We start from the raw sequence: 13,006 nt of genomic DNA on the forward strand, positions 1-13,006 counted from the left end.
CCTTACCCCAGATCAGCCCTAGAGCTTCCACAGAAGGAATACACCCTGCCAATACCTTCACGTATCCCAGATCAGCCCTAGAGCTTCCACAGAAGGAGTCCGCCCTGCCAATACCTTCACCTTACCCAGTGAGATTTTAGTTGGACTTCCCATCTATAGAACTATAAAGTAATAAGTTTGTGTTTCTTTGAGTCACTCAGTTTGTAGTAATTTGTTACAGCAGCAATGGGAAACTCACGCAAGGGTAGAGGGAGTCACATGGACTGATCAGAGTAACCAACATGCCATGAACTGAGGAGTCCGAATGACTCAGCTCTCCTCATCTAAGGTTCAAAACAACAACAACAGCAACAACAGCAGAAACAACAGTGTTCAAATTGAAGGATGAGAACAAGAAATCTTCTCAAAATATAAAACCAGATTCGATGGAAAATCATGGACCTGAAAGTAAGCACTCACTCTGTTCCAAAGACCAAAGTGAGAACTTTATAGGCATGATCTCTTTGTTGGTTCCTGGAGGATAGGGTAGTAGGACTGGCTTTCTGGTGCAGGGGAATGACTGATAATAATGACAAGAACCCCATGAAGCCTGTGTGTCTCTCCCCTTCTAGTGAACATCATTGTCCACTTCTCTAAACCTGCAGAGAGAGCCCTTCCCACTCTCTTCCCTCCCCCTCATCTCTAGACTCAGCCCTTGTTCCTGACTCACTCACAGCACCAAGCCCAGTATCTGCAGCGCAGTGAAGCTTGATCTCATGTAGAGCTGAGTCCATTTGGATGCTTAAGGAAGCTTCCACTATCCTGTTGCCCACCACATCCCAGAGATTTTGTATCAGCGAGTCCATTCATAAAAGAGCCCTGGGACTTTCATGAGCTATTTCTTCTAAACAACTTAGAGCAACCCTCAGGGCCCCAGTGTGATGTTTGTGTGTCTAATTTCCGTGAGCTATTGATAAGAGCCCACTCCAGCCAGCTAGTTGTCAGCCTGTACTCCAAGGGCCTGAAAAATGTACTATTTGCAATTACTTGAAAAGAAACTAATTAGCTCTAAGGAGGAAACCATAGGTAGAAATGACTAAAATCAGCTGTTCAACTGTGCTTAGCAAAAAATTAAAAGGAGTAGGCAATCATACCTCACATTTGTTTTATTTGAAAAAAAAGCAGGAAGAAGGGGTACCTAGGCAGGGGGGGATTTTCCATGGCGTTTTCCCTGTAGGGACAGGCCTCTGAGCACAAGCAGTGTCAGCCAACCTGTCAGGAGGCCAAAGGTTATGATGTGTCCTTGAATGCTACATTTGGACTTCCTTCAGCGTCAGGCAAAAGAAGGTATTTGAAAGGAGGAGTGATGATCAGCTCAGGGCTTTTTAAATGTGTGTTGCTCTTCAATATAAGTGTTAGACTTCTGCATTTTGTAAATAAGTTATGTTCTCTTTGGGAAGTAGCAATTCTGAATCGCTTTTCAAAACAAATTTTAAAAACACAATGTTACTATTTCTCAAACCTTGGCACTTGCCTGGTATACAGCAGGCCAACGGGAGCAGTAAAATAAGGGGCCAGCACCCTGGCCATGGTGTGGAAGCCACCCCGGATAAGAGAGGATTGCAACAATCTGGAGGAGAGATGAAGAGGTGACAGCAAGATAGCAGAGAAAAAATGCTTCTGGCGAGAGTCAGAGCAATAACAATTCAATAATAATAACACTAGAACTGGATATTTATCAAGTGTTTACCATATGCCATGCTTTACATGCATTCTCTACTGTTCTTTCCAAGCTGAAATTTAAGTACTTGCCCAAGGTCACATGGCTCCTAAGTGGTAAGGCAACTGTTCTGAGTTCAGAAGAAGACTGAGCAAAGGATCTGGGTGTCAATTCATTTGCAAGGTGACTGCATGAAATAACCAGTAAAGATGAGAAACATGAAATACAGAAATGGAAAGAAGATAAACGTTGAGTTATCCAGCTACTTACCATGATGAGCGACTGGGGCTCTGTCTTACTGGGGAACTCTCGGAGATAGAACAGAACACACTTAAGAGTTATTATTTGGTCCTAGAGGCAAGAACACCATGGAGTTAACCTATAGATCCCTTATCTGCCATTGGTTGATGCTGCTTCAGGGTTCGTTAACCCTCCACTCTTCCTGCTTGTCCCGTGCTCAGGTCGCTCATTCTTCACAGGTGCTTGCTGTAAGCATACATCAGCACTAGAGAACCAAGATCACCAGCAGCATCTGCTACAATGACCCCACATCCAGTCTGCTTGGGACAGTCTATGTCTGTTGACTGGGAATAATTATTAATTTCCCTTTTACTCTCAGAAGTGTCCTGCTTTGGATGATGATTTATATGGCCACTCCTGTAAGAAAAGGAACAGATTTTCAAATCCTACTCCATGTGGTTCCAGAACCTCTGCTTTTTGCTCCTTTCTCATCCTCTGTGAGTGCAATTGTGGCTTTCCTCATCAGGCGTTGGGCAGTAGCCCTGAGTGAAGCAGCAGAGTTACAGGAGGATGTGGGTCCTGGACAATACACGGCTGCTCCCAGAACCTAGAGCATTTCTCCAGGTAAGTCCTGGCTCATCATATCCGCATTGCACATGGTGCTGATTAACACAGTTTCCTGGGTCCTGTCTCTAACCTACTGAATTCGAATCTCTGGGGCTTAGGCCAGGTGATCTGCATTTTTAGCACTCTCTCTGGCTAATTCTTCTGCACAGTAAAGTCTGAAAAGTACAGGGCTAGCAAAGGGAGACAATGAGTGTTGACATTTTCTTTTTTAAGAAGCAGCCAAGTGAAGTATTTAATAGCACGACCTCTGAGCTGGCTTGCCTGGTTCAAAGCCCAGCTCTGTCTCTTAAAGCTAAGTGATCTTGTGCAAGTTACTGAACTTATGTGTTCCTCATTGAAGAAACAGGGATAATAATAGTATCTACTGTATCAGGGCTATTATGAGGATTAGACACGTTAATCCATACAAAGCCCTTAGAACAGTGCTGGGCACGTAGCAAACACTTGAAAATGTTAGTTGGTGTTATTACCGACCTTTAGCATTATGCCAGTGATCTTACCTAGGCTGTGGTATTAATCCTCAGAACAGCCACAGAAGGAAGGTATTATTAAGGATTTGGGGTAAATAGCTAATGCCAGCTGCAGGATTGAAACACAAACTGAGGGGTGGGGGTGAGGGGTGGGTGGGACATGATCCCAAATCTGTTACCTCTGCTTCTGAAGTCCTGGCTGTCTCTCTGATATCAAGCTGCCCTTGGCAGTCTCATTCCCTGTATCCACTGTGGCATCCAGTTTTTCGCCCCAACCCTTGGGTCCAACAGGGACATCTGGGCACAGGGAGGAGGGAGGAGGTGTATTGGTAGCGTTTACCTGCTGCATCCAGCCCGCCTTGGCTGGGCTAAAGCTGCTCTCAGGGATCTGGTTAGCAGCTAATGATCAGTGGGCTCTGGCTATAATGATCGGATTAGCTGCGCTTTAATCACTGTCTATTGTTTCAGCAGGGAGAGAATTTCACAGCTCATTGACTGCTCTGACTCCTAATCTACACGGAGGAAACAATGTTGCAGCTCATCAAATGCAATCAGCTGCTAATTGAAAGGAAATGGAATTTTACAATTACGGGCCACCTTTCAGTGCTCAGGATTTCTAAGCACTTCTCCCCACCCTCCTTTGCCAGCTCAGCACTGGCAGGAACACTTGACAACCTGCTAGAGACTTCCCTAAGAGCTGCATTTAGGACCTGGCCCATTTCTCCCCAGCTACAGAGCAGCAGCAAAGGGAAGCAGCATCCTCGCCAATTCCTGGGCTGTCCTTCAAGGCTCAGTGCAAGGAAAACACCTGGGCTAGACATCAGGAGAACTGAGTGCTGGTCCTTGTTCACCTTCCTCCACGCCTTGTGGCAGTGTGACCTTGGCACACCCCCTTCCTCTGTATGCCCCACTCCCCTTCTCTCCAAAATCAAGAGGCTGAATTTGATGACCTCTTGCTTCTTAACAGTTCTAATGATTCTATTTGCCCTGTGCTCGCCACTAACCCCATGCAGTGAAAGACATCTAAATTGACACCCTCTTTCTTGCCCAGTTATCTGCTGTTCCCAATGCTTCCAGGGTGACTTAGGCCCCCCAAAAGATTTGTCCTGATGAGATTTTAATGGGCCAGAAAGCAAATTTGGGAAACATCCTACTCATCCTTCTGATCAGACATCTCTCTCCCTATCCTGGATCCATTCACTTCCTTGGACAAATATCAATCATGATTAAATCTAAAGACAGTCACATAGATGTTTCTGGGTTCTGTCTTTTTTCCCAGTGAGATTCTGTAGAGACAAAGCTGGGATGAGGGCTGCCAGCCAGAAAGAGCATTGCTGCTTTTGACCCTGTCTCAAAGCTCCATTTCCAGCCCGCTTTTCCTCTGAGAACAGGACTAACTAGCATCTGATTTGAGGTCTGGTCTGTGTCATCCTAGAATAACACTTGTTCTGTCCGGGAACACGTCCGAGGCTCATGTAACCCTGCAGTGCTATTTTCTCTTGGTTCCCATGATCTGTGGGCTTGTCTGATGTGCTTATCGGACACTGGAATATCACCACTTTCCTTTAGGCAGATGAGTTATGGCATGTATCAAAAAAAAAATTTTAAAGCACAGTCAAAAATATTTTTTGTTTGGCCAAGGTTCAGTCTCAATCCCATTTCCCTCTATCAGAAGAACACTCTATCAGGGTCTTAGTCTGACCTGCTGCCTACAGAATTGGGCTACAAATGAGGAAAAGAAAGGCAGTGATGGGTTGGCTGGATCACCCCTCTAACAACACCGCAATGAGCAGGCTGGGTGCAGGAAGCTCCTGATGCTTTTCTGGAACCCTGTCTCTAGGGAAGGCTGGGGAGAGAGAGAACAAAGGTAGGGTCTCCATTAGGATGAGAGGGGAGGAGAGTGTGAAGGAAGCTCTGGAGCTGTGGGTTTGCATTGTAATGTAAATGGGACAGGAGCTGGAAAGTGGGTCCAGGTTGGAAGCAGGAATAGGACCACTCAGGCAGATCACACCTACAGGTCTATTGGCCAAAGGGTTGGGGTTCAGAAAGTCAGTGTGGACTTTCTGAAGGAAAGGAGGGAAGAGTGACCGCCAAAATGCTTGCTAAAAAGGGAGGTTAAGAGCATGAAAGATGTCAGAGGGCAGTAAAAAGATGCTGTGTTGGAAGGGCTGGGTGACACTGCCCCATGTTGATACCAGCCACTGCTCAAATGCCTGCCCATCCTAGAAGAAAAGTGCTGGTCGTTACAGTGGATACAGGGAATGAGACCTGGGATTGGTTTGTCCACTGTAGGTAGAGTGGACACCAGGAAAAATTCCATTGGTGGGCAGAATGTGGCCTCCAGAAAGTATGAAAATAGGCACTCTATGGTATTTCAGAGATGTAGTTGGCATTTGGAGTCCTAACCCAGACCCCAGAATGTTCTGATGTGTAAATGGAACAAAATGACGGAAATTCAGACAGATTTTGATCAGGGAGGCAGCCCTGAGATATCAAATAATGTCTAAATAGAAGCTGTTATTAAAAAAAAAAAGAAAAAAAAAACATAAGCAAAGGCACTTTATCTTTTCTAGGTTTTTAAAAATCTTTTTTTGCCTTGATCATCATTCTGTTGTGTATTATATAAAACTTAACATTAAAACATTGGTATTTTGACCACGGTTGGGATGCATTGAATTTAGAACAGCCTGAGTGTGTAGGTCAAGATACTTTTTTTAGAAGATCACTTTTTAAATATAACTGGAATATCTTGTGGGGCTATCACATTTTTTGAAATACTATAGATAAGTATCATGGATAAAATTTTCACATGTCTGCTTTCATATTTGGGACACCTTCATTCATTCAACAACATTGATCAAGTACCTATTACCTGAAAAGTACAGGCAAAATAATTCCTTGCTTTCTGGAGCTTACCTGCTGGTGCTAATACAGCATTTGTTTAAATTAGTCAATCTCCATTTCATTTTAAACACATTGCTTAACATTTTCTATCTTTTATTAAGAAATAAATACTTTTAAACATATGATGTAAAATTTAGGTGTCAATCTAGAAATGGTCAAGTAGATACATAGTTGTCAAAATATTTTAGGTCATACATAAACAAAAAAGTTTGAAGTTGACTGTGATAGTCTAGTGACAGTCTACCTGCCACTCAGAGCAGAAATTTCCTCTATAATGTGCAATTGCCAAATTATTGCCTAATTTCTGCTTGGTCAGTCATGATACTGAAGCATCACATTCTTTTCCACATAACTCTGAACAAGTGAAAAGTTTTTTAGCTAGAACTCTTATACTTTAGCATCCTCCAAAGGGATCTCTTTCTTCCCTCGGGGTTACTTAGAGCCTAGCTACACAAGTGTGGTCCTCAGACTAGCAGCATTACATCACCTGGAGGCTTGTTAGAAATCAGGAATTTCAGGCCGCCTCCCATTTCCCCTCAATTAGAATCTGAATTTCAGTAAGAGTTCCAGGTGATTTGTGTGCCGGTTTAAGTTTCAGAAGTACTTAAGAGTGTATGTCTGCTCTTCATTTCATAAAGAGCAGCTTTTCAGTTATTTGAATAGCTACTTAACTTTTTGAAGTTAATCTTTTCTTCTCCAGGCCAATTTGATAATGAGGTGGAACCTCCATGGAGAAAGCAATGTCTGCATATTGGAGGAGTTCTGCATGAGTGAGGCTTGGCCCAGCACTTAGAGAAGGTGGTATTACAGACTGGGCAGTAGTTCTGTCTCTACCAATATTTGACCCTTGCTGCTGCTGCTGTGGGCCTTACTCTGGACAAAAGCCAGTGGGCTTCATTCTTGACCAACATTGGTTAGTTCTGAGGTCCAACTGTTGAATAGAAAGGGCTCTGGCCTTTGAATCCTAACTGCACCATTGATTGAACCATGTACTTCATATTTTAAATTAGACCATCCCAAACAGATCCTCTAGATTTAGCAGAAACATATTCCATTGTTTTGGTATAATGAACAATGCAATTAGAATGTAACGTGAAAACTGGGAAGTTGTTCAGGATCCAAGATGGCTCTACAGACCATCCCTCAGAGATCAGAGTTGATTGTTTCTACCCTCTTGCTGCTGCCATCCAATCATCATATTTTCACTCCATGCAAATTTCATCTTGTCTTGCTCATTTCTGTTTACTCACAGCTTCTAATATCTCATGGTGACCAAGTTGGCCTTCTCCTTGTGTCTTTTACCTTCTGCTATTAACTGACTTTCTGTATCTCAAGTTCAGATATTTGTTGGCTCACAACTAACATGTCAGTTAACTCTGTTTATCAAAGTTCTCCTCCTCATATGCAGTTCGCCAGTACAATCCAGCTTTCAGAATGGCTGACTTGGGTCTGTGCCCTCCCTAGATTCAATTAGATCTAAGGCTGGTGACTTACGAGGAAGGAGCCCATAGAAAGGCCTGTATGCATGGCGGTCCAGTTCGGTACATTCCTCATCTCATTTATTTGTTCTTCAAATATTTATTAAGCATATATTTATGCCAAGCACAGTACCTAGAATAAATACAAAGATGTATACACAAGACATAATCTCCTGTATTACAAAGTTCACAGTCTAGTGAGGGAGGTAAACAAGCAAATAAATACCTTTTACACAGGATAAATGCTATAATAGATATCTGTATAGTGTGCTACAGGGATGAAAGAGAAGAGATCAATTCTACTTGAAGGTGATGAAGGAAGATTTCACAGAGGTGAAAATAAATGCACTAAAGAGTAAGGATGAGCAGAAGATTTCAGGCTGGTAAGTTGCTCAGAGTGTGTTGGGGAGAAAGCTGGCTGTGCCTTCCTGATATGGTCAGAGGGTAGATTTGGGCTTCCAGGCCAGAGATGATTTAGCAGGGTAGGGACCAAGTCACTATGGGCTTTATTGGCTTTGCTGAGGAGTTTGGCTGTATTCTGTGGAACAAGGAGAAAATCCCTGAATGATTTTAGTAGGGGAATGTCATGGTCAGATTTATGTTTTGGAAAGAGACCACTTTAGTGGCAGAAGTAAGAATGGATTGAAATGTGTGACAATAAGAAGATGAAGACCAATTGTCAAGCTGTTACCTGGAATGAGAAAATGAGGGTCCAGGTGAAAAAAGGCAACACAGATGCACACGTGCTGCTGTTTCCTGAATCAAGTTTCATGGCAGATACTTTTAATTGATCATGGCACTGCCCCACTGGATCTAGATGAAATCTCACCATCCTACTCAACTTAGTATATGGGGCAGACATTTCCAAAAGATCAATAGATGAAGCCTCTTTGCAGCCTAGGTCTAGTCCAAGTCACTGATAATGACAGAGGGAACAGAGGGAAGAGGCTGCAAATGTTTATGCACCCCCAAACCATCCAGAGTTTTTTCTTTGAGTTGTCTCTCTTACTGCTAGACAGATATGTGATCACATCCTATGTTGCATTCACTTAAAACTAGGTAGCGCTTTAAAGCTTACAATAAAATTCTCGTATTTTAATTCTTAATCTAACTCTGCAACAAAGGCAGGGAAAGAAAGCCCCACTTTTCTTTATATTCAGCCTAAAAAACTGAAGCTTAGAGCAGCTGGACATCTTTAGCACTTTGGGTTCTTAGGGCACTTTCATTCCTTCAACAAACATTGGCTGAGAAACTATTATCTTCAACGTTGTGTCATGCACTAAGGATATAGCTACACACGACTTGGTCTCAGTAATTTTTTTTATTACTCATACTGGATTTGTCTGAGTATATTTGTTTTATGCCTTCTTCCAGATTGTCAGTTCCCTGAGGGCAAAAATCTCTGGAAAATATTGCCGTTCCTAATCACGGCCTGGTCACCGCACACAAGAACGCCCCACAGAAACCAGGCATAAGGCCTGGATTTGCCTAACCTTGGCCGAAACATCAGAGCTCAGGGATCTAGTTGCAGATCAGCCTAGAGGTCTGTTTCTGATCAGCTTGGCAGCCATCTTTAATGCCTGCTAGTCATTTAGACTGGCAGAGAGTAAAGGCCTATCCCTCAAATAGAGTGTAAAACCACAACCACAACCCATAAGACGTTGAGACGTGCAAATCCAGCAATTACCCAATGGTAAGTATGAGTTTGCTGGAGGGCCCTCTCTTACAGAACCTCTACATCCAAATTCACTGGATCATCCTCCACTGGGTGGACATGGACACTATGGGATGATTGACCTTTCAGCTCCACAAACCTTAACAATCTCAGAATCCTGAGGATGACTTTGAACCTGAATGCTTTGTAGATCTCATATTGTCAAATCACTGGGGGCATTTGGCAAGAAAGAGGAGCAGTGGGATTGGCTGGCAGTGATGTAACAGCCATGCCAGCGCCGCCTCTAAGTGACTGTCTGCCTCTTTGACTAGCCCTCTCCCCATCTTGATTTATACATGATATTTTATAATAGCCAAAGCAACACTCAAAGAAATTTCCTTAGCCTCAGCCTCCCACCACCACCCCAGGCATGTAATAATGTCCCAGAAATACACAGCCTGTCATGTCTTATTACTTAAATATAGGCCTGAGAAGCTTCTCTACACGACAGCGTGATGTGAGTGCTACCCAGGAATGGCCCCAGGGAAGAGGGAGACGGAACACTATCATCCCAGTGTTCTTAAGCAGAGTTATCTCCTGGCATTATTCCAATTAAAGCTGGAAAACATGGAACTATGGTGCCCAACTCTCCTTTCTGGCATGTCAGGGTAGAAACACAGCAAGGGATGTGGGCGCAGAAGTCCTGCTTTGTTCCCCAGATCTGACACTCTTTGCCTGAGGGTTTTGGGAGAGTCACACTTTCTGAGTGGCAGTTTCCTCCTCTGTAGAATGAGGGGTAATGACACAACTTTCCAGACAGGTTTTGGACGGGATCAAGTGAAAACATTTTGTAAAGCAGAGCTTTGCAAAAGCAAATATTATTTAATAATAATGATAATGATCAATTTGCATTCCTGTTACCCTTTGTGAAACAGCTATTTCATACTAAATGGTATTTTACACATTAAGTGTGTATTTTACAGTTTTGCAGAGGACTTCAATAGCCAACCTCTCATATTTATTATTTCCCATCTATAAAGAAGAAAGGTGTTTCTGGGACAGTTTTAGTGACTCTCCCAAGTCACACCATCAGTGAAGGAGCAGAGGGGGGCCTTAACTCCCATCCTCTGAGCCTAAATTTCATGCTTTTCTTCATGGGCACTCCACAAGTAAGAGTGGAAGCAATGGTTGGTGCCACTGTGTGTGGGGGTGCAGAGGGCAGAAGGGACAAAGCTGGCCAGTCTCCACCCCTGCCACAGAGGGCTCTGTTACTCTGTGCCTAGCAAACCCCAGGCCTTGGTCCATCTACATGGAGGCAACTTCAGTCTATACCTGAAGCTGCTATCTCAAGTAATTGTATTCATTGGTCCTGTTGTGCCCAGGCCCCTAGTCCTTTGTGCTGTGGTAACTGTCATCTGTGCTAATTTTACTAAAGTAATCCTGTCCATTGGTTCTTTGGCACTGAAAAAATAATGTGTCAAGCAAACTCTTCGTGCTGAGATAGCTCTGCCCTCTGGCTAGTCTGTGCTTGGACAACTGGGTCACCTTGTCCTTCTGCACAAAGGCGTCCCTGGCTTCGTTCCCTTTGTTCTCAGGAATTCATGTGCTCTGGTCTTCCAAGTTAATGTTTCTGGGCCTGGAATGTTTCTGAGCCCAATCCTCCCAGATGCGGGTAATTCCTGAGTTCCCCTGGAAACAGAATCTGAAGCAAATGCAATTGCATGCAATTGCATAATTATTTTATTTAGTAAGGGAGGGCACTTGAAAGAGAGGTGAGAGAGTAGAATAGCATAGGAGAGAAGGCTAATGCAAGTATATGCCCTGGAATTGGCTGCTGCTATGAGCAACTGATGCTCATCTCACAGGGCTTTTGGAGAAGCCTCGTGAAATGTGTCTTGAAACTGTCAACTAGGAGTATGAAGGGAGAACATATCTATCTATCACTTCCTTTGGTCAAGGGCAGCCCTTGGATAATTTACTTGTCTGCATTAATAGTTGCACAGGCATATGGCTAAGCAGGGCCCATGGTTACTTCTCCCTTTCAATCAGAGAAGCCCCAGGGCAAGAGAGGGAGTATGTGATATGCACCCAGGTGAAGAAAGCACTGTCAGTTAGCCCTGGAGAGAATCTGGTCAAAATCTCAGCAGAACTGGTAGAGGTGGGAGGGGCTGGAGTAGAATACGAAGTGGTGCTGAGCGTATGAGCAGCAGTGCACAGGAGACGTCCCGGGCCATAAGAGCATCATCTGGTCCATCTGCAGCTCGTGACTTCAAGATAAATGTTCACCAGAGCCTGCCTCCTTGTGGGCATCCAAACTGACTGATATGAGGCCATCAGAAGGCACTGTCCCTTAGGCTGCACATCCTCAAAGCCGTGGCTTGGAAGGACAATGCCTGAATGAATGCAGTCATGGAGCGACTGTTTGATTCCAACATGACCAGTTCTCTCTGTGACCTGAATCAGACACCAGGAGCAGCACAAGCCATTAGGGTTTAATAACATGATTATGACAAGGTGACATAGTGTGGGAAACAGAGAGGCACTCAGCAGCCTCAACAGCATGCTCCAGGCCTCACTGAGGGCCACTCCTTGAAATGAAGGGAGGTATTGAAAATGCAGAGCAGAAAGATTGATAATTATTTGAAACAAGCTTAAACATTTGGATTGCTCCAACCGCCTTAAATCACTCTGCCATATTTATACTTGACTAGTGTTCTACATAACAACTTCGAAATCAAAGACTTTTGAAAAATTTCAATCACTGTGTTTTGAAGTGATTGAGAGCTCTGGGCGTGAGCAGTGTAGAAATAAGGCATATTAACATTATTAGCGCAACAAATTTCCTGAAGTAGTTACATTAAGAAATGATCAAGGCCTTAGCCTCTATAAAGAAGAGAGAGCGGTATGTGGCTCAGGCATCTGGTTTTGAAAGGATCTTAACTCTTTTGATGCTGAGAGATCAGTGATCTGAAAATTGATGATTCCAAATGGATTGTGCTGTCAGGAAGAGATCTTCTGTCATATTAGTGCAGTGGAAGAGAAGAAACAAGAGACGGAGAGAAGGAGGAAGGAAAGAGATCATAAAAATAGCTAACTCTTAAAACAGAACTTACTATAAGCTAGGTGCTATTCTAAGTGCTTTACATGTATTAATAACTTGTACTTATTCATGTAATCTATCTTACGGGGGTTAGCCAACCCCATATAGTAAATACTATTGTTATCCTATTTTAAAAAGTGGAGAGGCATTTGAGATTCTATATTTAGATAGTCGAGAAGTTGGGATATAAACCAGACTCACTCCAGAGTGCTTGCTTTTGAAAACGGGAATGATAAGATGCATTTCTAGTCCCATAATGTGCCAGAAACATTTTCTCATTTAAACCTTTGAAGAGCCTTCTGAGATTTTGCCTCTTATTCAACAGATAAAACAGAAGCCCAAATAGACTGGCCAAGGTTGCATGGTTTGTGAGTGGCAGCTACAGGATTTTAATTCAGAGCTGTCTTTCTGGTCCTCCAGTCCCTATCTGGGATGCTTGTTAGGGGGTGGGTTACATTTGATATGCAGAAAGAACTGAATAATCATTACATTAACATGTTGAAGTTAAAGACGTCTTTCTATCTACTGATATCAGACAACCACCAAAGCCTACTGCCATGAAACCAAACACTGTTGCCAACAATAATAATACCAGAATTCCAGGTTATCATACAAAACCATCTCACTAGTAGTTATGGCTCTAACTCCCCTGGAGGAAGTTAAAGTGAAATGTAAACTGTTAACAGATAGTATCTCAAGAGGTTCTTGCCGTGGGACTCAGATAAAGCTGCAGTTTAAACTTGATTCAGAAGGCAAAGTTTTCATAAACTGAATATTCTGACCCTCTTCCATCAGTTCTGTCTGTTTCTGAATAAACCCCTGAGTTTTCCTCTT

The 13,006-nt window shown here is 43.2% G+C and overlaps 1 long non-coding RNA gene across 1 annotated transcript in view; it reads right to left on the reverse strand.

Moving 5' to 3' along the window:
* LOC105720000 (uncharacterized) overlaps window positions 1–13,006 on the reverse strand; it is a 141,913-nt gene that overhangs the window by 78,145 nt on the left and 50,762 nt on the right. Inside the window, exon 3 of the long non-coding RNA XR_010338411.1 lies at window positions 1,514–1,609. This is a non-coding gene — a long non-coding RNA (uncharacterized LOC105720000). The remainder of the gene's footprint in view (window positions 1–1,513; window positions 1,610–13,006) is intronic.

Source organism: Aotus nancymaae, unplaced genomic scaffold (genome assembly GCF_030222135.1).
Source record: "Aotus nancymaae isolate 86718 unplaced genomic scaffold, 86718_ANA_hifiasm-v0.15.2.pri h1tg000059l, whole genome shotgun sequence".
NCBI classification, from domain to species: domain Eukaryota; kingdom Metazoa; phylum Chordata; class Mammalia; order Primates; family Aotidae; genus Aotus; species Aotus nancymaae.